General features: G+C 34.4%; 1 protein-coding gene and 1 long non-coding RNA gene across 3 annotated transcripts in view; both read left to right on the top strand.

Annotated features, from left to right (window-relative positions):
* Positions 1-25275, top strand: part of NALF1 (NALCN channel auxiliary factor 1) — a 444524-nt gene that overhangs the window by 336548 nt on the left and 82701 nt on the right. The gene's annotated exons all lie outside the window — the stretch shown is intronic.
* Positions 1-25275, top strand: part of LOC146768742 (uncharacterized) — a 190657-nt gene that overhangs the window by 146805 nt on the left and 18577 nt on the right. For both annotated transcript variants that reach the window (XR_014949405.1, XR_014949404.1), the window contains exon 2: positions 1-25275. This exon is cut by the window's left edge and continues 20202 nt beyond it; it is cut by the window's right edge and continues 18577 nt beyond it. This is a non-coding gene — a long non-coding RNA (uncharacterized LOC146768742).

Below are 25275 nucleotides of genomic sequence, written 5' to 3'. Positions count from 1 at the left end.
AATACAGCCCTCTTCCCAAATATTACTCAATGCTCAGAACATTGTTTCTAGTTTTATTTTCATATTTCAAGAATGCATTTTTATAAATATATTCTTTAATCATATTCATTATAAATGTGAAAGCTCCACTTGATGTTTTCTACTCAGCTAAATCAGTGCAGACAAATTGAAAACCTTTATTATACCCCTCTCCTCTCAAGAGGGCCACTGCGGCAGCAGTTGACATGATTTGAATCACTGAGATGTTACTAGCTGTAAAAACAGAATTTAAGTAAACAGTGTTTGCTGCATGATGTGGAACTACCACTGCCTGAATTCTAAATCTTTGTGAATTCTCTGTGTTACCAAGAACTGACACTGTGTTTGATAAATTTTATTTAAAACTGAGTGAATCAACATTTTATGAATTATAAATTTAAAAAATTAGTTCAAAAATTGCTTCAGAATAGAGATTTTAGATTCCAGTAAAAGTTAATCAATGGCAGAGTTATATTTTGAGAATTGCTATTAGTTGCTATATCTTAGATTTCTGCCAATGACTCTGAATTTAAATAAAAAAGCAGAAAATTTAAGCAAATTTAATAAGAAGAAAGGGTAAGCATTATATGCACACTCAGATTCTGCCACTGTACTGTGCATAAGCTCTATAGTTTGAGATCTAGCTTTTTGTTAACTTCAGTAAAAGTCAAGGTAGAAAAGAAACAATAGAATGATATTATATTTATATGATCAGAATTTAACAAAAACATCTTACAAGGATACTATTGAATTAATAGGAGGGAGGTTCAGAACTCATGTGTATGGAAATTTGCCAATTCTCATCATCACCAGGATGTTAAGAAAGTCTATTTTAGGATAAAGCTAAAGAAGCTAGATTTGTTTTAGCCCTTATTAAAAATGGTGTATAGGAAATGTTTCGGGCTACTTACAGTACCAGTTTGGTGGAGCAGTTAAAAAAGTCATATTTCAGTACCCATTAGTTTTTGCTGACTGTGAATGAGAAGTATGTGCACGTAGGCAACTTCCACCTCCTTAGGTTTTTCTAATTCTTAGCTCTTGGTGAGGCAAGTCCCAAGTTTCTGGGAACTGTGTAGGGCCTGGGAGTTACACTAATTCTTGGCAAAGTTTTAAAGACAAATTCATCTTATTTGGAAAGCACTGGGGGTTGTATTGGTGAAATAACTTAGGCTTCCCATGCTTGTTCTACCTCTTGTGTGGCTATGGAATTGAAGCTCTTTTCTGAACATAGTGATCATGGTAAGTTGTAAATATAATGATAGAGAGGTTAGGTGTTGAAAAAATGCTGGATATAAAAGGATACAATGTTATTCTGACATAAAAGAAGCTGGGGAAAAAGGTACATCTACATTTTGCTATCCAAGTTCTTTCTACTCTAGATATTTCTGCAGAGTTTTTGAGTATAATGTCTCTGCCATTAGGAAAACTATCATTCAGTCAGCACAATAAATTTAGGAAGGTAAAGCTACAGATCTAAATAAGTTTTAGTCCTTCCTCATGAGGAAGAAAAAATATATAAGCACATTGTAAAAGTATTTAGCATGATGTGTAGGAAAATTAATTTCTCCCCTCTCACACTCTAAAGTTGACCTTCAAATTTCTCAATTTCTTTGAGTAACCATGAATTTTCAATAGATGAAAGAAACCAGCAAGTGTTCTATGAAGGGGAAGACAAAGTAAAATTTAATATAATTTCTTTATTTCCACTGAAAATCTGAAAAGTTAAACCTTAAAAGATTCCCAAGAATGGGGACAAATTATATTCCATTTCTTTATTTATAGACATTGAAAAAAATCTCAATGGAAAAAGTGATACCTATAAAATGAAAATGCATGAGGATCATTTAGCAAAATCTCTCAGGCCTGCTGGAATTAACTGATCTCATATTGAAATACACTTTTTTATCTTGTGCAGTTATATCTTCTGACAAAGCAGAATAGCAGCAAAGTAAATCACAGGAAGCAAAATCTGTGCTATAGCTCAGGAAAGTGGAACATGGATGTCACGCCTATTCATTCTATCCATTTTGGCTCTCAGCATAGTAATAATTGCTGTAGGCACACCTCTAAAAGCACATTCCCCTTTGTATGTTCCTACAAACCCTTTGCAAAGTTTCCAAACCAATCTGTATGTAAAAAAAGTTTGTGGTTGTCATCTCAAAATCAATTTTTCCCTTGTGCCCATAGTGAAATGGATAACAGGTTATATAAATGCAAGTTTCATCATGGTAGCAGAGAAGAACTGATACAGCATAATAATTTTTTCATTAAAGTGTAAATGAGGAAATTATAATAAGAGGTAGTTGCATAGTTTGCTCCTGCTACCTTTAGTAAATCTAAACATGTATATTCAAAACTGATGGTTGTCCAAGAAGCATCTTTGCCAATTTCTTCAATTTATTCTTCTCTGCCTTCCTTTCAACACTAGTTACAATATTTTATAAATGAGATATCAGTCTCCTCCAGTCATCGGATGGTGAGAGCTCATTAAAGGCTATTTGAGTGGGAAAGGAATTGGAGGTAGGGGGTTAGAGCAGGAAGAATAAAAGTGCACATCTGGATTACATGTGTTAAAATTCACATCAGACTTAATGATTGCAACTTACATAAATAATTAGGCATATTATTTCTTATCCTGTGTTATTTATTAATAGCCAGCTAAAAACACTATTAAAAATCAAAACTTTTGAAAAGTAATTATGGAAAGAATGTCAAAACAAGAAGTGGCACATACATCAGACTTTGGTTTGGGCTTTAAGATACTTAATATACTTTTCCTCCCGGAGATATAACATGACTATATTTGTTATTATATTTGCTATAACTTGCAAATAAGTTTATATTTTGCTTCAACCTTATTAGATTAACAACTAAAAGGCATTCAACTGATGCTAGCTTAATGATGATTACACCAATTTTGAGGGGTTGAGTTAACAAAATTTTAAATTAACCATGAGATAGATCAGTAATAAAATAGAAAAGCAGCTGACAAAGGCAAGCACTGTTTCTGTTTGCAAAAATGTTACAGAGGTTGTCTGTTGACATTTCATTAGTGTCCCTACCCACCTTTGGCAAGGGGAAGTAACAAGGGGAGTAATTTGTACATTGGTTCTTAAAATGTCCCCTGAGATTTCCTGAGTTACCTGGTGCTGCAGGAGAAGCCTTGTATGGAGTTATAGGCAAGATAACACATTGAGAAATCTAGTATTTTATCACTGCACTTCAAGAGAAACCCCACTTCTTTTCCTGAAAGATAATTCAGGAAAAAAATCAATTTTCCTGAAAGCAAATTCATAATGTTTTTTTTATGTCTCAATTGCAGGTTAAAAAAGAGCAAAAGAAAAAAGAAAAAAGAAAAAAATAACAAACCCCCACCCAAAAAAAGCAAACAAAAATAATGCCAAAACTTATAGATTAATTAATCTTTCATAATCTTTCAAGAGGCATTTGGAACAAGTTGAAACACAGGGTGTCCCATCTGAACATCAGAAAAATGTGATGGTGATCAAGAACTGGCACTATCAAGAAGTTTGCCCAGAGAGGTTGAGGAGTCTCCACCCTTGGAGTTAGTCAAAAGCCACCTGGACGTGGTTCCAGGCAACCAGCTTCAGGTGGCCCTGCTTAAGCAAGGGGGTTGGACCAGATAACCTACAAAGGTCCCTTCTGATCTCAGCTGCTCTCTGATTCTTGATTCTGAGACAATGGGACCAAAGAAAACCTGACTTCTTCTTGTGTGTGTAAAATATAGGTAAAGAAAATTGTTCACATTCATCTAAGAAAGGATTTTTTAAGTACATGAAAAACCTACAGCTTCTATTTAATACTTGGCTTTGAATAAGAGGTGTGGTAGTGAGAGACTCTCAATCTGATTTTGTGTCAGTCAGTACCACAGATTTTTCCCTGGCAAATATTAGGAGGAAAGCATCATGAGTTTTGTAATATTAAATGCAAATGCAAAACCTTCTGTAATGTGTATTCAAGTAGGGATTGAAGCTGCTCTTTAAAATGTCCTTTGGACCAGTACACAAACGTTTTCCTTTTTGGTTTGATGATGATCAAGGACATAATGAAAGTCAGTTAGCATTCTAGTTTATGGATTTGGCTAATGCATGAACAGACTTGATTGTGCCTCAGTGTTGTGGTTCTTCCTGCAGCATGTTACCTTTCATGGACAACAGGTAATTAAGTTTCATCCAGATAAAAACTTAATCAGTGTTTAAGTGCATTTTACATTTGTATTTTTAATGGAGTGATCTTTTTTCTAACTTTTCGTAAAGACAACAGTGAAACTTAAATTTTTTTTGGGCGATGAAGATAAATCTTAACATATAATTACTATATTAAAACAGAGCTGCTAAAAGCCGGACTCTGGCTGGCTTCAGTTATCAGGTTCAGCATGTTTCAGATTGTCTGAAGAGATGGGGAACCCAAGAGAGCCACTACATCACGGTGACAATTTCAGATAGAGGAATCATTCTAAATTTAGAGTCAATCTTCTGGAGAAAAAGATGCAGATAAATCAACCATTAAGTAGATCACTTACATCTTTGATCAAGCAGATTAGGTGAAAAGAACACTTAAACTCATTGAAAATTAAATCAAACCACAGGTAGATCAAGCCAGACTAAGTTTGATTTTGTCTTTGATAAATGATCTTCCAAATAGTCTAATCTATAGATATGATGTTAAAACATTGATGTAGTACCATGTAGGAAACCCCTAATCATGCTGGGAAATAGAGAACAAGAATTACAAAGTAATGATCAATGCATGACCAAACAAAGTTTCAACTATGCAGCTCTGTATTTTCCCATTTTCCAAATCTTGCTCAAAACCACAACTGCCATCTTGGAGCAAACATTGGTGAATTTTGTGAAGACAAGAATTGCAAGACTGGAGAGATTTGACTAGTGGAATTAAAAACCAGAGTTGAGAGGAATGGTTTTGACAGCATGATGACATCAAGCTGTGAGAAGTTAAGCTAGGGTGTGTGTATAGCCAGAAACAGATCAAATACTATGTATGAGGAACAGAGTGTCCTACAGGGGCTCATGTAGACTAGGATGAAATTTTATAATTACAGGCATGCAATTAAAGGCTAGTAATTGCTAAAAACACTTCAGCTTATAAAAGGTAAATTTGATATTAGATAAAGGCAAAATTAACCTAAAGAGTTTGTAAAATATTAATAGTTTTCCATAAAGCACTGAGAAATTGCTGTCTTTGGTGCAGTGCTATCAATGTCCAAGATAGAAATGCTTTGCTGAAAAGATGCTTCCGTTCAGCCTCCCCAAGCACTTCAGACATTGAAATCGTACTGAATAGCTACATGTCCACTGAAGTAATTGGTTTCAGTGGCAAAGTGAGGCCTAAATAAGAGTTAGGCAGACAAATACCTCAGAGGATCCAATCCCAAGTTTTGTACTTTAATGAGAGAAGCCAAGAATGGATACAACTGCTCTTTTTAAATTCTTTAGGGACATAACACTTGTAAGGGAGAAGAAAAATACACAGATAATGTTGGTATAAAAATAAATAAGTACATACAGTTCATTACTAACTTTAGGCTAGAAAAAAGTTTCTAACCACCAGAAAAATTAAGTTGGGGTGGAGGGAAGAAAGGACAATGACCTTAAAAAGGGCTAACATGTTTCAGTTATATTTATGATAGGATTGTGAAATATACCAGCTAATAACAATAGGGCTCTAGTTCAAAACTATTTACAGCCTATTTACTTTGGTCTAAAAACATCTGAAGATCAGTTGATAATGCAACTAGTCCTAAATATTTCATAATATATCACTGTATTAAACCTCAACCTACCTTTGCTTGGAGCTGACAGATATATGAAAAGAAATTTCATTGCCTCTTGGTAATATCTTGAGTCTCTGGGTCTGTATAAACATGAGTTGAGCCCTAAATGGAAAAAGTAAGCTGAGATCATGCTTCCAAAGGGTAGGTATTGATTCTCATTGATACTAGGAATTGCTTTCAATGACAATTGAAAGTATATTAAAGAAATCTGTTGTCACCAAATTAAAATAATGGTGGATCTGGAAACAGGTCTGGATTCAGATGGCAAAAGTTCTTCTGTATGTGTTATTTTCTCTTTTTTGATCAATTGCAGCATAATTAAAATAATTTTATGAACGGTAACTTATCCTTTTAAAAATTTTAAATGGTGTTTAATTCAGTGAAGGAATCCCTAAGCAGATGTTACAACTTCTGTAGGCACTACAGAATTCCTAAGGCCTCACTCCTAGAACAGGTCTTGCTGGGCATCCTAAATGCCTTTAATCTGAAACAATATAATGCTCCCCTGATCCAGATAATTTCTGCTTCTGAGTTGGGTAGTACTCTTGTCCATCTGGTTTATATCTTCGTTTTCTTTCCTCTATGAAGAAAGTAAATTAAGGCTGTAACTTTTTGTCCTACACTGGCTCGGTCTATAAGGTACAAGGTCTATAAGGTACAAGCCATATATAAAAAATGTGCAGCTTGGGATCCTTAAAATGTGGTTTCTCTTTCTGTGGAAAGCCACTGCAGGGAGAGGGAGAGAGACACAGAGAGTTGAAGAGGGACAAAAAGAGGCATAAAAAAAGAGAGACAGAGACCCTCGTGACTGATATATTTCTGCTTTGGTTGATGTCAATGCCTTTTGTGTTTCAAGAGCCAGCCCATGCAAGCACACTATCACAAAACCAATTCCAAACACTTGCTGCTTTGTAGCAAAATGTCGCTGTGGGTATCATGCAAAGTTTGCGGATTGTTAGAAAATAACTTAAAAGTGAGTCTGAGGTGTTAGAAACATACTGATTCAGACTGAGATTTGGATGAGTAATAACTCATCCTTTTCTGCTAAAATTTATTATGCATTGTACTCGGGAAATTCCTTGACTAAATGGAAGTCCAGTCTCTCAGTTTGATTGTTGAAATGTTTTGATGAATAAAATGAATGTGCTTGTCTTTGGACCATGTAGTGTCATTTCAAGAAAAGTTGGAGTTTTTTTGTGAATGAATCCATTAGTTATAGCTCAATAGAATTTTGTAAAAATATATCAGAGGTATGATAATAAGATGAAGTTAACAGCTGACTTTGATCAAATTTCCTTTATATGTTTGACTTTATAGAACCAGATTAAAATACAATTTTTGATCAAAGTGTGCTGCTGCCTCCAGTATAAATACATGTAGGTCCTTTTGCCACCAAGGTAAAGGTAGTAGGACCTTCTTAACTAATATGATTGCAACATAGTATTGTAGCTGTCACTAACTCTGTTTTGGATTCTGATACATTTTATCTGATATTTGAATTACTCTATGCTATTTAAGGACAGACAAATAACAATATACTTCAAACAGTATCTTTTTACTGTTCTCTGAAAATAAATATCCCTTTCATTACTATGCATTTTGCAGGTTTGACTTAGTAATTCATGAAGCAAAAATTATAGGGTGAATTACACAAACTCCAAATTATTTTAAGCTTTTTATATTATTTCACTTATATTTGCCTTTCTTTTTAGCTATTAATATTTGGAATTGGAGATATAGTATTTTAATTAATCAAACCAGAGCATTAGTTTTCAATTAACATAGAATCTAACAACACTTAAACTGAATGATAGGACCGGCCCATTTACAGATGCATTGCTTCACAAGAAAAACAGGAATGAAATTAATATAAATTTCTAACAGTCAACATTGCACTTAAAGCATATTTACTCAGATAAATGGACAGCATTTTATCCAAGTGATTAGAATGATTTGAAAATTTTCCCCACTGACTGAATATAGTTGTGGAAAACAAAACATCATTGCTTTGAAAAAAAGCTTAGCTCCAGATACTCTCTCCATATGCAATAGATAAGCAGTTCAGCTGCCCTACATGACCCTGATTTAGAGGAATTTGTTTCAGTCTGAAAGTCAGTTTGAAGCATTTGTTCTCAGTAAATGCTGGTGATTTTTCCGAGGTGATTTTACTTTACCCACAGTATGCACAACCCTCATCATTACAGAAGCCATTGAAGTCTGCAAAATATAGTTTTAAATATGCTGAAAAGATTTTTTTTTTTAAAGTTTAAATTATTAAATTATTAAATTTTAAAAAGTTTAAATTAAACAGCATCTAAATATAGATCTATTAACTTTAGACATTTTGGAGTGTTGTGTGGTCAAGAAACATTCTAATAAGACAAGAATTACTATATCTGATTGTATGACAATAGGATATCCCTCTGCTTCTTTGTTATATTTAGGAACTTTCTGGACAGGAAGTAAGGCTCCCTCATTTCGGAGGCATGCAATCAAGTTCACAAGGAATGAGCATATTGCCCAAAGCATTATCATGTTTCCCAATAAATTTGCTTTACTAAATGTGCCTTTCAAAAGATTTCAATTGAAATTTCTGAGGCTGTCCCAGGGATGTGGCATCTGAGCCAAGAGCTGATGACTCCACAGAAAATCAACATATTTGGGAATCTGCACTTGAGATGTACTTGAAAACTGGCAAACACACACTCAACAGTAATGAGGTATCTACTTCCAGAGATGGTTGTTTTCCTATTAACATTTGCAGAAGTGAAAAAAACCTTTTAAGGATTGGGTGTGTTAGTACTTCAGGCTGAGGCAGCAATGCCCATCATTAACATTAGGTGTAAGAATAATGTAGGTAGTCGTGAATGGAGTCATACTGCACTCACCAGACTGAAACATTGGGTGGGGCAGCCAGGGCCACTGTTGCCATAAAACCAACACAACTCATTACTGGAGCAGCAGCAGGAGCTCTGAACCTCTTTGCAAGCACCCTTCCAAGGAAAGTGGTTCCTGTTATAGAACAATTCATCCACAAAATTACTCCAGTTCATTTTCAGTCTAGCTTTTATTACGAAACTACCTCGAGTCCAGACATATAGACATTTTTTTCAGTTTTCTGAGTAAATCTAGATGTATTCTAAGCATGCTGTGAGCAGGGGCAGAGGGGCAAGACATGCTGCAGACTGCTCTGCCCACTTTCTTAATTGACATAGCTTCAGGGGAATATACCAAGCTTGCAGAATGTTGTATATAAAATACAGGATGCTTCTGATAAGGAAAACAGGGATATACTGAGAACCTAGTTGTGTTCTGAAACCTTTTAAATGCAAAGGTGACAAATGTTCACGACCCACGTGTCACATTTCAAAACCCTCTGTGAAGGCACAATCCTCAGCGAGGAGAATGTAGACTGTGGGAGTTTTTGATTAGTGGGAGATAAAGAGCCAAATATTCAAATTACCTGTGTACTAGCTCAGCTCTGGTACCAGGAGCAGCCCAAGGGACCTATAAGCAAGCTACTTGTGAGCTGCTTAAAAACTCTCAAGTTGATGGCTTCTGCTGTAGAGAATCTGACATTCTCTGATCTGATGGAGAATGATGTGATTTGAAAGAAAAACTCCCTGACAGCTTGTTTGTACCTCCATGTCCATAAATGCTCTTAAAAGTCTGCTGCTTGGCTAGCTCTTTTCATGAGGGTTTCAGTAAAACAACTATTTCTTTAAACATATTTAAGTGGCATATCTGCTATATTAATGAATTTCAGAAGAAGGTGAATCTTCTGCTGTTGTAAGTTTGATGTAGCATAAATTAATATTAGTTATTGCTATCTAACAGAAAGTCTCCTCAAATTTTATTAGCAGTTACACTGTAGTGGTAGGTGAGTTGCTGAACAAGAAGAAAGTGCTTTTTACATCTTTGTATGTGCTAAGAGTTAAAGATAATTCCAAATTTTTAATAAAATCAATAGAAAGAAAATAGCCTGAAAATATGCTGCTTAATCTTATGTATGGAAAAAATCTGTGTGTATAAGTGCTGAATATTATCTTCTACAAAGACAACTACATAGTCCTTTTGCCAATATTATTTTTTTCTCCTTAGCATTATGCATACTGTTTAATGACATAAGCTCCCATAGAGATTTGATGTAACATCACCCTCCAACAGGCCCTGCAGCAACAAGACAGACAGGGGCTATCTCCGACAGCTGTAATTTATGTTGCTGTCAGTCTGCTTCTTTAATGCAAAGCATTAGTATATCTATCCTTAAATGCAAAGCATTTAAACCATTAGTATATCTATCTTTTATTTGCATGGCCTTTTCAATCATGACACCTCTTCCACCTGTTTTTAGGTTCTGGAAAATCCCTGGATCTTAATAAATCCCACTCATTCCTTCATTAGGTATTTTTCCTAGACTTTTTAAGAAGTCAATATGTTTTAAAGACAGTAATTTATGAAAAGTGAATGCTTTGTCTGCAAGACTTCGTCTTCTAACTTCTTTCTTGCATAGTTTTTAAGCACTTTTTTTTTTTTTTTTGTGATTTGAGAATTTGGACCACTCATTAAAAACTTTCTAACATGCCCTTTAAGATACTAGTAGCTCAATAGTAAAGACTTTGAATAGCACAGAATCTACCCGTGCTTTGGTAAATGGTCCAAGTAATAAACTAGTTCCTCAGTTAAAATATTACACTCATTATAACTGCATTTTTTCTATTATTTTGATTGTTGTAGATTTCTATTGAGTGTATTGTGAACTTTTATGGATATAAATTTTTGTATAATTGTTCATGGTTAATATTTAATTTGCAGTGGATGTGAAAACATGGGATTAACACTTTTGCTTCTTCGATCATCTATCTAGAAATTAAAATTTGACAACTAAACTATGTCTTTACATCTCTAGATGAGTCAGCTATTGGAGAAAATATATTTTTGGTAGAGATCTGGAGTTGAAAATATGGCAGAGGAGAAGCATAAAACAAATGCAAAAATAATAAAATATAAAAGAAAAGTATAATGGCAAATAAAACCCCCAGATGTTTCTATGGGGACGCTTGATGACTGGTTAATGGAGGAATAGTGCTAGCAAGTAAAGACCAAAAAAGGTATCAAATAAAGAAGATGAAGCAACAAAGAAAGAAAACAGATTCATTAATGAAAATCTAAATGAAAATCTATTGCTTTTAAAAAAAACATGCTTGGATTTGCATTCTATTCCATACACTTCACCATTTACATAGCACATGCTAAAGGAAAAAGTTTTGGAAACTTTATGCTGAGAGGATAAATATTACTAGTATATAGGTTTCATACAAATTAGTCTGAGTGACTTTTTATTTCCTACTTTTAATACAGATTAGTTTGAGCTTGCTGTTATTTCCTGTGTGTCTCACACAGTTACCTGTTGTCATATTTATCATAGACATTGTGGGAAGGATACAGAATCATGATCTCTTTTATAAAGTAGTTATGAAAATATCTGAATCAAAAGTGTTTAGAAATCTTGCAAGTTTGCAGTCTTTTTTAGTGTAGCTAGACTAATTTAGTAGGAAACAAAAGATGTAGTTTTTAAGAGGAACTTTTACTCCTTCATAATTCAGTGAGATGCTAGTGCATACAGTTAACTGAAGCATGTTAGTCTGGGCCAGGCTGTTTTCTCTATTTTTTTCTAATTTTCTCTCTTTTCTCTAAGTTTTCTATTTTTTTACCAGGGCACTCTCATAACTTTAAATAAGGTCCTTCCTCCAGAAGCAGCTTCTGGCTCTACTCAGGCCCTGTGTGCTAACATGACAGCAAATTAATCCTAGGATTAGGAGATGATACTAAACTAGAAATACATGTCACCTCTTTACAGGTCTGAGCAAAATTGATGCAAGGCTTTGACAAGGATTTGGTCCTTCATTTGGTGGGGCTGAGATGTATGAATGGAAAATTATCTGCTCTAGATTGTGGTAGTATTTGACATTCACACTGAGCATCTGAACTACATAAAACCATCAAAACAAAAATGGTTTAGACTCAAGAAGCTGAACATAATGTTCAGAAAAAACTTGCCTACCTTCTCTTTCCCACCGGTCTCCCACCCTATTCCTGCAAATATTGCTTCAATTGCCTGGTTTCAATCCAAACCAGAGAATCATAAATTTGTTAAATAATTGGGTTTGATGTCAGCTAAATTTAGTGATGCTTCCTGGTTTTTGCCGTGTTTTTCCATGGAAATATTTTTGCATCCTAGGCTTTAGACTGTTGTGTTCTGAGCTCCAGGGCTGCATCTGTTTAGGAAGTTGTACTTAAAAAGATAATTCTATTGATCTTGTAATCAAGGGACAAATCACAGTTAACCAACAGAAGTAATCTGAAATTAGTTAGAAGATATTTGTCCAGTTATACTGACTAGTTTATATTGGCACATATCTTTACATTGCTTTTAATTTACTGAAGAAAAATAGTAGGAAGTAGGCAAACCTTGCAAAGTTTCCCTGACATATTCAACCCTGAGAACCTGCAAGTGGGGTTTTCTTGGTAGTTCATGAAGAACAACAGCAATTTGTTTTGTAAAAGTTTAAATGAAGGTGATATTTGCACTGCATTTGTGGCTGACTTCTCTACTCCTAATATTATATTAAATTTTGGTAAGCATAAAGGGGTCTTCAGCTGCTCTGAGTTTAGCAAAATTTCATAACACAATTAAATACATTTGCAGGGTTCTAGGTAGTCTTGCATGTCTTCTGCAGAAGCAGTTCAGTTATATTCTTTTGAGCAAATATGATAACCAGATTAAAGCTAATTCAAATACCCTGAACGTGTGATTGCATTTCATAATTACAGCATGCACAAGTCTAAGTGATACTTTGGTTTCATCCTGCCTGGCTTGTTTGTTGGAGTAGTTGGAATTCATCTGCTGGTGGCTTTAAATAGTAGCATGATAGTGATATAGCATTCTAGATTGTAGCATGGGAAAAAGCCAGCATTTTACTGATTTAATGACTAACTCCATTGTAATCTGAACATGGGATAATGCCAAGCAGCATATTATTTCTAGCAAATAGTGCTGTGGCTGCCTTAGCATCCACATAAACATAAAGAACTATTGGTTCTTTATGTTTGGTGGCAGTCACTAACCACTGCTGCTGATGTAGGAGAAAAATTCTCCATTTCCACTCCATAGGATGTGAGTCTACAATGTGAATGAACCAATCTATCAACCAAAGGTAGATTGGCTTGCACCAAAGGGAACAGTTGTTTTTTGAACACTTATAGGCACAATTTTCTTTCCTTCTTTTGGCCACCTACACGTGGTACCCATTCCTGTTTTAATGTCAGCCTTCTGTTGGCTGAGCAAGTTGAACTGCCTCATTTTCTGGTTAGATGAGTGCCAAAGTCAGCATCTAGGAGGAGAGAACACAGGAGAAAGGGGCAGCCAATTTTGCTGGAAGTGAGCCATTAGGTTGGTTCAGCTTTATCATAAACTCTCACCCTTAGAGATGCAAATGTAAAGGTGGAAGTCTCAGTTTAGGCTGCCAGCAAAGGGCTTTGTGCAGAGGCAGCAGGCAAGCTGGCCCACATTATCTCTGCTGACTCTGCTGTTGACCCCTGTCAGAAGGGCAGAGTCGCCAGCTGGGGGCTGTCACAAGATTTGTCATCGTTTGCCAGTCAGTGTCCTCGCTCTGTGATCCCTCCTGCTGAGTTAGGGACTCTCTATAGTGCATTCATTTGGCCTTTTTGTTGCACTGAAGCAAAGGTATTTGGCAGAATTCTACAGGATCGCAAAGTTACTTCTGTATAGGGGAAAGTTTAGCAGAGTGGCTGTTGGTATTACCACTTTGTTTACTTTTTGGAAAGTAAGACCAAGGTTTTACTTGTTTTCTGTCCCCAGGATAAACCAACATATAGAGAAGGAGGAAAATTATTATTCCCTTTTTATTTTTTTTTTTCACTCAACCTCTGTGTAAAATGGAGCACGAGATCTAGTTCTAGTTCACTGACGTGTTATTTTCCAACTAAAATTCATTCTGCAGTCCCTATGACACTGGTGAGTTTCAAGGGCAAAAGAGTATGAAACTTGAAGCCTTAATGACTCTGTGAAGGTTTGATCACAGAGTAACTTGTCTGCATTAGCTCCTGTTAATGGCTGCTGTGAAAGCTAACCTTCAGTGGGTTAGAACTTGCTTTACTAAAATTAGATTGGAAACCTTCAGCTATGCTTCATCCATCTTTACATGGATGGTTTTGCGTGTTCTGGTTGGCATTAAGATAAACGTGTTTAGATTAATATATGTAAACATGGTGGTCCACCCAACTTCCTGCTGGTAAATCTCTTGTAGCAATGATGAGATATGCTGACAAAATGTATATCTATAAACTACTAAATTTCAGTAGTATTGTATGACAAATAATGACTATTCACAGCCCTTTCCTTAATGACTGAAAATGCACAGCATTATTTTAATTCTTCCTACTACTATCTGGGACAGAAGATGAGTGAAGGATGAAAATCCATGAGTGCTTTTTTAGCCTGGTATGCCACAGTCATTTTGGCTCATTGCGTAAAAGTAACTTAGAGAGATGAAAGTGCCAGGAGGTTTTTTCAAAGAGACTATCTGTATCTCATATTATTTTCTGTCTCAGGAGTACTACCCTGCTAGTGAACTCAATAGTTCTATAGTTTCTCCACTGGGAGAAAAATGCATCAAGTCCAAATGAGTTAATTGGCTCTGATGATTTGAATAATTGCATTTACACAATTTACAGACTTTGTTTCATGAGGTGAAAGTATTACAAAATTCATATGTTTTTCTTTTTTTTTTTTTAATAATTCTTTTATACTAAAGTCAATGCAGTATTGCTGGCAAATTCTGTGTCCCTCCAGACCACAGACAGTAGTCAAAAGCAAGTTGGGAGGATGGGTTAGCAGAAACCCAGGAGAGCCAGTGTTCTTTTCTTTGCCTGTGGGAAAGAGTTTATTTTGAAACAATGGAAAGTTACCTGAAGCAGAACAGAAAAGTCTATGATCCACTGGGTGTTGTATGCTGGTGGAAGCCTCAGCAAGAAAGGGCAGGTAGGGAGGAAAAACAAATAAGAATCTTTAGGAGACACTATTCAGAACACAGAGAGCTTAGGCCAGGATCAGAAATAGCCTGACATAACTAGAAAGCTGAAATCATAAAAAAAATTGAATGTGACAGAAAGGTTCTGCAAATCAGGAAAGAAACCACAAGTTTCAAAAGCTTGCTCCTGCTGCAGGCTGGTGACTTCTCAGAGAGTAGGAAATTGAGACAGAACGATAAATACAGAAATAATTTTCTGCTTATTTCTTACCCTGCAAAATGTTTTATATTTTACTATGCAATGAGCAATGCTGATGGCAAATCTTGTACTGATGTGTGTGTTGGATTATACGTATTCTGTTAATGTACTTTAGCCTAGAACACCCTTCTGGTGGGGTTTTGGACATTTGTTTTTCTAAGGACACACCTAGGACTTTGAGAGGGAAGCCTGCAGTCCTTACAAAGGCTGAACACATTTAGCCTTGAAATATTTGTACATACTCTTCACCCAGGGGAGGGACATGCTCTAGTAGCAAACTAGAGGCTGGCAGCACTTTGTAAACTGACTCCATGTAATGCCATGGAAACAGCAAGCTCCCAATTACACCTATAGGTATGCTCCTTCTGTTGGAAAAATTTGACTTCAGGTTCATAACAGATGACACAAACAAGACAGCTAGTGGCTCTCATAACAACTGCATCATTTTTTGTTCTTAGTTTCTCTTGTCATGAAGGCAGCAATGCAGAATTTGACTATTTAATTGTTTCAAATTTAAAAATTCTTATCCAATAAAATTATAGCTTTATAAGGATGCAGATGCTCTCCTTAGTTCAGTAAGTACTAATGCAGTAGCATTTCAGTGGCCTTTGAAGTATAATGTAACAATTTATGTTAACCTAAGGATAACAGTAAAAATAGTCCCAGTGAAGATTACATCTGTATGAAGCCCACATACTGCTGTTTTCAAAATCTTCTCTCTGTCAACGTATACCAATAATTTTGTTTAATTTCTTTTTAGTATTTGTGGAAAACAGTGTTGTGAATATCAGAACTGAGTTTAAATAAGCAAACTAATATTACAGAATTGTTATGCTTTCCCCTTTCTTTTCTAACCAAAATCTCCTATTCTTCCATATAAACCAAAAATAATACACCTTTATTCTCTGCATATATTTCAATTGCCTTACATGCATTCATACACAGTTTCTTGTGGATTAAATAGTCACTTTCCTTTTACCTGCAGAAAAATTAAAAGAGAAATGTAATTTTTTATACTTTTAAAAAATCTCTGTCTCTGAAAAGGGACTCGGGAGCGCAACATAAAAACAAAATAATTTAATTCAGAAAGTATTTTTGAGGAAAGTTATGACAGCTCCAGGTGCTAAAGGTACTGTGGCCACCAGTTCTATGAGAGTACATAAGTTTGTCCTTGTAAAAAGACCTGCATACCCCTAATATTCTTGATGCTGTTGTCCATCTGTACATCAGCATAGTTCTTGAGATTCTACTCACTGCAGTGCTCAATATTTTAAAATCAACTCACAAAGCAAAAGATTAAAAAAATGCTGCATGATGAGTATTTTTAATTTATACTTCAGTTGCAAACTTCCTAGAGAAATTATAATTTACCCTTTAGTCTTGTCACTGGTGTGATTACCATGAACATCAGCATTATAATCTACTAATGCAGATTAACAACAACATTAATATTCCAGAAAGACAAACTAAATACCCTCCAGTGATAGAAAAGGCCTTTTTTCCCCCCCATAACCCTGTGTTGCAAGGTAGGCCAAAGCAGGTTAAAGGACAGTGATGGAAGGAATAAAGAAAAATTAAGAGTAGATTATGACAGAAAAAACAATGACATAGTTTTATTGGTTTTAAGTTAGATAATAATAACAAGATAAATATATTTAACTGTTATAGAGTGGAAAAAATAACAACTGCTAATGACTTTGTAAAGAACCTTGTAACTTTTTCCTGTGCTTCTGTTCCTATTCAGCCCCAGCTGCTACATGCTCATCCCTGCAAGCCTGAGTAGTCAGAGAAATCACCTCTGACTGGAAAGGGGCATTTTCATGTACTTTGAAAAGACAAGCTTGTAGGTGGACAGGCTGACCAAGACCTGTTCCCAATATACATTCTTTTCAGCTCACTTTTGCACCAATTTGACATGACAAACCATAGGGGAGAAACGAAAATACACATGGTCAAACCTTCAGCATCAGTTTCATGAAAAAGGGCATATAGGACAAGATTAAAATGTCCTTTGAAAAGTGATGTCCATTTTTTCTTTTTTTGCCTTAAAGCTCTTGAACATTTTGGGTCTATTTATATTACCTTGGATATTAATACCCTACACAGGGGTTTTTATCTTTTCCTCTCTGACTAATAGCCTTGATTAGAAATTACTTAACCATCTCAGTTCTGAGACTGAAAGATTCAATAGGATGTACGATTGAAGAAAATAACTAGAAATGTGGGAATAGTTTTAGAGGTAGCAAAATTATTTTTGCACTCAGGCTTTGAGCAATTATCATTGCCCATGGAGAATTGGAAAAATATGAAGGTATTATGACCTTTTGACATGCAAAGGTAGATTTAGTTTAAAACTTTTCTGACTTAAAAGAAACTAAAGGAAGCCAGTTTTTTTCTTCTTGAGCATAATGAGATACAACTCCATTTTGTTCATCAAAATTGCACAGATCTGCTTTCTGCACATGGTCTATTCTACTGGTTTCCAATTTCACTCTGTTCTCAGCTATTTGAAAGATGGCTACTGAAGCATGTTGACACCATCTGTGCTTTCGGAAAATAAACTCTTTGATAATAAAAGCAGTTTTTATTTTGGAGACAATTGGTGCAGCATTTTTCATTCCGCAGATAACCTTCTCTTAGAAGTCGTCTCACAGACACCTCAAAAATACCTAGAAAAAAAAGCTCTTCACCTCAGACTCATCATGCTTAAATGTCTTGTTTTAGAACTGCTACTGACAGTGGCAGTTTAGAACTACCAGTTTTAGAACTGCCACTGACTTGATATATGGAATTGTTATAGTTCTGGTTTATATTTAATTTTGGAGTTAGCAACTTTTTCCAAAGCTGAATGAATAGAACTTCAAGACAAAGCACTGCGCTATTTAGTCTTTGCACTGAAGTATTGTAGTAGCTCTACAGGATTATTAGTTCATGCATTACAGTACTATGAGCCCAGTCATATCATAGAAGCAGTGAGTGTGAAATAATTTTTTATGGATTGTGTTGCAAAACAGAGGCTTAAGAACATTTGCTTAACTTCAGGTATCTTATATATGTATCTAGGTAGATTCAGTTATCTGTATCTCTGACATAGGAAAGATTAGAGTGCCTTAGTAAACATCTCTGCAGGACCTTGAAATATTGTGCTTAAAATACTAACAGAATTAAGCAAACAGCTCTGGCATTTTCTATCATCTAACAAAAATTAGCAAAGGTTTCAATTTAAATATCATTAGCTTTCCCCAGTATTAGCCAAATTTTCTAGAAAAATCATTTGCAAATGATTTGATCTTACCAGCTTATTTCTCAGTTCTGTTGCTGTCATTAATTTTAAAGTTTCTAGCAGAAGTTACATAGTTGATAAACTATTTCACAATATCATTGCTCAATAGATTAAGTAATTATGTTATAGGTGTTATATTAGGCATCATCTCTTGCAAATCATCAAAGTTCTTATTCTACGTAGGCTTTTCTCTCTTCATAATCAATATAGCATTTTATTTGCCCTATGGAATCAGAATACTTATTGAAATAAAAATCATAGTTGCAACCACCTTCAATGGAGAGGCAGAATAATGAACAGAAAGTATAAAAGAACAAGCTTTTGGTAGAAATTTCTTTGTATTTGGGAGAATTATGTTAAGGTTTTTCTTCTTATATTAAGAATTATGTTTTGTCCATTGTCATAGCATTTAAATTCAGAACAGTGTCATATTCAGTTTGAAAGGTAAGGATCAGCAGTTTGTATACAAATATACAGAAATTATTCATAAAGCAAATGCATTCTCAAATAATAGTGTTACTATAGCTACTGTTGTGAAAATATGAAGAATTGCCCCGATAATGAGAATTTCCCTCAGGTTTGTATGACTAGCCAATACATTGTTAGATAATTTTGAGTGGGTGATGAAGCTTAATAGATTTTAAAATCATCAATACTTTTTTAAATTTTCTAATTCAATTGAGGCTTTCTTTTGTGATTTCTGATGGTCAGCAGATTTTCCAGACACTTTTTGCTTTCACATGACTTCATGTGCAATATAAATACTCCTCCAATATAAAACCCTTTTTCAGTACAGTTGCAATGAATAGAAAATAAAGGTGCTCAGTTATTTTTTCTAAACTCATAATTTTCTATTCTCTAAGCCATTAATATAACCTCTAACTTGTCTCAGTGTTAAGAAATACTGTGTATAATTCTTTTTTAACAGTATTATCACTGCAACACCAATTCCTGTTATCTACCACAAATCTTTCTGCTTTAATATAAAAGTCCTACTCACACATGTGTAGTAAAGTTAAGATGTAAAGTGGTAGAAAAACTAGAACCACAATGTAGATAAACTATAAAAGCATAATTGCAGGGGAAAAAAATGTATTTTGGACATTCCTAGATGTCCTTTCCTATTCTGACTTCCAGTACTGAAGACATGAACAGAGCAATATTCTAGTTTAATGCTTAGGTAATTAAATCAGCTTTGATTAACGTAGTGATGGGCATTTGTTCGGTAAGAAGAAAGAATTATTTTTATGTCTATATAACCCATGCAAATATTTTCTAGGATACATTAAGAAAAGACCATATTTTTCTGAGATACTTTTTTTTTTTGAGAGAGAGATTTACAGAACATGAATATGTAGCTATTACTTTTAGCAAAATCCTAATTTCACAAGATTTATTTCAATTTGATGCTTTGAGTATTTATTACCTGTGTTGTAATGGGGGAATAAAAGTAAGAGCTGAGTCTTCTAGGAAGCAAAGGATGCAGTGTTGATCTGAGATGTTGCAATGTTGATTCTAAGTTTCATGTCTATTTTCCAATTGCTTCAACAATACTGTAAGACTGGATGAATTTTTCTTAGTTCAGAAAAGTTTATACATTTCTGTGCTGTGTTTCTTGATCTTTAATCTATGGAGAGATCTAAGCCTGCACAAATTCTAATGTGGAAGTTCACAACTATACATATAATTTTTGCTATTGTCTTAAGTCATAAATCAATGCCTTTAAGCTATAAAAATTGGCAAAATTATCTGATTAATTTAAAACTTAAAATAGGTTACCAAGGTAGAGTTTATTGGCAAGTTATTCTTTCAAAATTTACAATATCTAAAAATTTTGAAGTTTCATATTTATTCAATTTTCAGCCTCTAGGCTCATTGCAAGACAAAATACTACTTTCGTTTTCACATATTTCCTGAGTTGAAGCAACAGAAGAAAGTATGTTAGCTTACAACATTTTCTTTGTAGGATCAAAAAGAATGAAAATTTCCTACTTTCAGTGACCAGCAACTTTAACATAACTTGAAACCCTTGTTTATTAAAGGAATCTTAAGAGGAAGAGCAAATATTTTTTAAGAGAGCTAAATCCATCATCCTTTTGTATTAAACCTTCAGTTTCTTGCTCTGCAAACTATTTTCTAGGCAGCAAAGGTACCTGTTTGAATGGGCACCATAACAACCTTCACTTTATAACAATATTAATACTGTATTTTGTCATGTTTTATTTGCTGGTTTTGGAGACAGAGTGAGCTCAATTCAGAAAAAGAGAAAGAAAAGTATGCTTTTCCGTTTCTTATGCTCCCCCTAATCAATGTTTTTTTTTGTGCCTGTGAAAGAGGGAAAGCAAATAAATAATATTTTTCACGTAGTCAATTTAATTTTCATTAAGAGCAGATCGGTTGAACAGTTCTGCTTCTCATAAATTTACTGCTGCTGCTATCAGTGATGCAAATCCTGCAGATATTACTCTTATGACTCTCATTTTTACTTGGTCAATGACACATTAAATTCAAAGGATGTGTAATTGAGGAAAATTGACTATAAATAGGGTAAGATGTCAGGATTTGGCCAATATTAATGGACTTCATGTAATAACTACTATATTGTGATTTAAGGACTTTTTTAGCTCTAGGTACTTAGGCACGAATACATACAATCCAGCTTCAAATCCATCCATACCTTAAGTGGGCTGAACCAATTTCTTTCTCAATTTCTTTCTCTTCATCTAAGGACTATCATGTAGATGTGTCATTTAAATTCCCAGTTTAAATGAATCCTAGGATTTTGAGAATCTAGTAATAAAATCCCTTTTGTACTAATCCAGTTCTGACAATGACAGAATGGCCGTGAAGGTCATAATATCCTTAAGATAATGAGCAGTTGATCACAGAGTCATAGACTGGTTTGGGTTAGAAGGGACCTAAAAGATAACTAGTTCCAACCCCCAGACAGTGTGGATAGGGACACCATTCTCTAGATCAGGTTGCTCAAACCTTCATCCCATCTGTTCTTGAATACTTTCAGAGATGTGGCATCCACTTTCCTGGGAAACCGTTCCAGTGTCTTACCACCTTCACAGTAAAGAATTTCTTCCTAATATCTAATCTAAACCTACTATGTTTCAGTTTGAAACCATTGCCCCTTGTCCTGTCACTACATGCTCCTGTCACAGACAAAATAATCAGAAGATATCTGTAAAATTAATCTTGTAGATTTTCCTGTGTTTCAATCTATTCCCAAGATATAATGTTTCCCCAGGAGGTAGGAAAAAGCAAGTACAAATTCTGAGATTCACAGAACAAAATACAGAGCCAAAGTTGCTGTATATGTTACAATACTCCACTGAGCAGCATTCATTTACAATATTTAGCCATTTCTTCAATTGTGCTACTGTTTGGAAAGAGCACATCTCAGATATGTTCAAAACCAGGTCATGTGCTACATATTGAATGTGACCAGTAACTAGGCTGTGCCTGCTGCCCTTTGGATTATTTATCCACCAACTTTCATCTGATAATGCTATTGGTATGGATTTTCATAAACCATAACATGCAAAGTTTAAAACAGAAAAACATGAATGTTACTTACCTATGCTTTCAGAAATAGTACCGTATAACTTGTAGGGTCAGAAAACCAAATATGGAAAACATCATTATTATGATTATGATTATACTGTTACTATTACTACTACTGTTATTCAGTGGAAAGCAAAGTATTTACTTCAATACAATACTTGAAATAATTAATTTATCTGATAACAAGTGTTCATATTAGAACTATATATCATAAAATATTTTAAAGCTGAATCCTGATCCTTTCAATAGTATTCTTTGAAGGAAAGTTGGAGGCTTCAAGGACCTAGAGATTTGTTGTGCTCTGATGCACATTGACAGAATAGAGACCTAATGAGCTTTCAGTGGAGATCTTGAGGAGCTGAGAAGAAGAAATTGAGGATCCTTGTTTACTAACAGAAGTTGTTTGACATTAATTGAATATAGCACAATTGTGTCATGACACTACTTGCTATCCACAAATATTTCTTCAGGGGGTTGAGATTATTTTTTCTTTTTATTTTCCCTAAAGAAGGAGTCAAATGAAAGCTAATAGGAGAATAATTTGATACAGCACTTTGTGCTTGTCTTGTAGCTTAGGGTTACTTTGCATATATGGTTATTTGTTTCCATTACAGTTCTTAACATCTGCTTGGGATATTACAGGGGTAGTTTAAAGTAGATATATGTTATTGTGGCCTCTTTCATGTAACTCTTCTATGATGTTTTACTTTCAAATCCAACTAACGCTTCACAAGAAACCTTTGTAATTATGCATGAACAGGAAAGGTAGAGGTAGCTTTGTCAAATACTCCCTTTATGGTAGCTGCCTCTTTGTTTGTATCCTACTGTAAAAAATACCTTTAGAGAAGTTTAGCATTCAGTCAAAAAAAAAAAAGTAAGTTTCATCCCTTTACTGTATCTCACAATTACTTTTGCTGCTGCTTATTGGTATCATTTAAAACAGAGGCATTTGGTGACCACATTTTCCCATACTATATATGTATATTTTTACTTTCTTCTCTATATTCTTCTTTATATTGTTCTAAGATTTTTGTAATCCTTCTTTTTGATTTCTAATGATTTCCATCAGTTTGGAGATAAAATTAATGGTACAATTGCATGCATTTCTGAGCTATGTTTTCCTGTTGTTACCTGTGGGCTTGCTTGTTTGGAGTTTTTTTTACTCCTGTACAGCAGTTAGATTTATTTGAGTAAGGTTTTTTGGCCTTCAGAATGTTTAAAATTTTTTTCTATATTTTAAAAATTAAAGTAAGCATGGAGCTTTATACATTTACCTTCTCTTTATTACTCTGTCTCATTCTTGTTTCCAAATTACAAGTACAAAACACAGATTAATATGGTGTAAGTGCCTCTTTATTCTCCTATGAATTATATTATTCTAATGTTAACAAGTGACTTTTGAAATATATTTAATGGATGTAGAACTACAGGCATGAAGAAATAATGGATTTTCATTAAGCTGAACAGCACATGCTCTGAAGCTTTTTTAAATTAAACTGGTTTTTTAAAGTAGTATTCAGAACATCATACAAATTTTAGATTTCTGTAGTCTTACAAAAAATATTACCATTTAAAGAAAGAAGAGAATGGATTTCAGATAATAGGAGGCTACGCAATGCAGTAACTGATTTTTTTTCTTCGTCTTTGATAATATCAGAAGGTCTTTTCTGCATATACAGAGAGACAGAATGAGGACATATGACAAATAACAAAATAGAGCTGTTTCCTACACTTCATTAAGAAAATTATTATAAAACCACTTTTTCTCTTCATAAACAACAATTCATAGAATGTATTATCTCCTCTTTCAAACTGTTTTTCTATATTCGGTTTGGAAGTATTTTCACTGATTTATGTAGTGAAAAATTAAATATGTTACAGGGCTTTCAGATTACTGCCTTCATAATTCAAGAGGATTTATTACTAAGAATATTTCTGTGAGGAAAATAACTCAGCTAATAAAGAAAAATGATTGCTGAAATCTCCAAAGTACATAAATATCAATGAAGCTGTATTGATCAGTTCATGATATAACAAAATCTGAACTGGAAAGAAGAGTACACATGGCATTCAGTAAAGAGCTATTCTTATTGGCTGTATTGTAGAAAATTCTATCTAGAAAAAAATCTGGTACATCAACAGCAAATAAATCTGGGAAAAATAATAAAAAGCAAGATACTCTTGAAATTATTTAAGTAGATATATTTCAAGAACATGATATATAAATCTTTCTACACACAAATGAATGTTTTCAACAATTGTTCTCCTAACATCATAGAGGTAGGTCCCAGTAATAAGAGTCTGTTCATACAGAGATTAGAATTTATTGGCATTCTGAATGAAGAAACAACTTAATGTAGCCAGATTTTAATGCTGAGATGTCTTATGCCTGTAAGGAGAGCAAGAAGAAAAAGTACTTTTGAGATTCTATCAACAAAGATCGGCACCTGATAACCCTCAGAAAACTCTGTGATGAAAGGGATGTGCCTGTTTAACTCTCAACATCAGCTGGATGCAGATATTCCTGACACTGTGAGGAACTGTAAAATGCACTTTGAAAGAAGTTTTTTGGGTTGCCTGTTCTAGGAAAAAAAAAAATCAAATCAGAAGAACTTACTTTTAGAAGAATATTCATGAAAAATTAAATTCATGTTACTCAAAGCTGGTGAAGACTTAGTTACTTGTCACGCAACAGAAAATAAAACACACTTTTAAAACTCATAAAAGTTTTTAAAGTTTTGTTGTTTTGCTAGCTCATGAGATACCAAATTGGTGCAATTAAGATGGCAAATTCTTCTCGGGGACAGCAGAAATATTGAAAATAATACTGAAGTATGGATGATAGGTTTTTCATAAAATTCCTTTGAAAATTTCTTACTGTTGCTTTTTGTTTAAAGAGAAAAGTTTTGGAATTCAGGCAAATGCAGAACTAAACCAAATGCAATGTGCCTTACAAAGTGCTGTGTTTTGTAGACTTGAATTTTTACTTGTGTGATACTACTAGTTGACTTCATCAGACAAGGGAATAAACTGTCTATGAGTTTATCAATAAAAGTTGTAATGAGGTAGGTTTTTTTATCCGGTACACAGTGAGTGACTAGTGACTTTGCCTTTTGGCTCTTATCACGTTAGTTTACTTCCAAAGGAGACATGAATGTTTCAAAGTACGTAATTGCCTGGAAGAAACACTGAGAAGTTTCAGAAAGCCGATTCAATGTTTCAAGAAAATAATACTGAAGCCTTAGCTAATCTAGTTAACACATTTTGCATGGGC

Source organism: Lonchura striata, chromosome 1 (genome assembly GCF_050655825.1).
Source record: "Lonchura striata isolate lonStrDom1 chromosome 1, ASM5065582v1, whole genome shotgun sequence".
In the NCBI taxonomy this organism is placed as follows: Eukaryota; Metazoa; Chordata; class Aves; order Passeriformes; family Estrildidae; genus Lonchura; species Lonchura striata.
The sequence above is the reverse complement of the archived record's forward strand: the minus strand, read 5'-3'. Positions and strand labels throughout refer to the sequence as shown.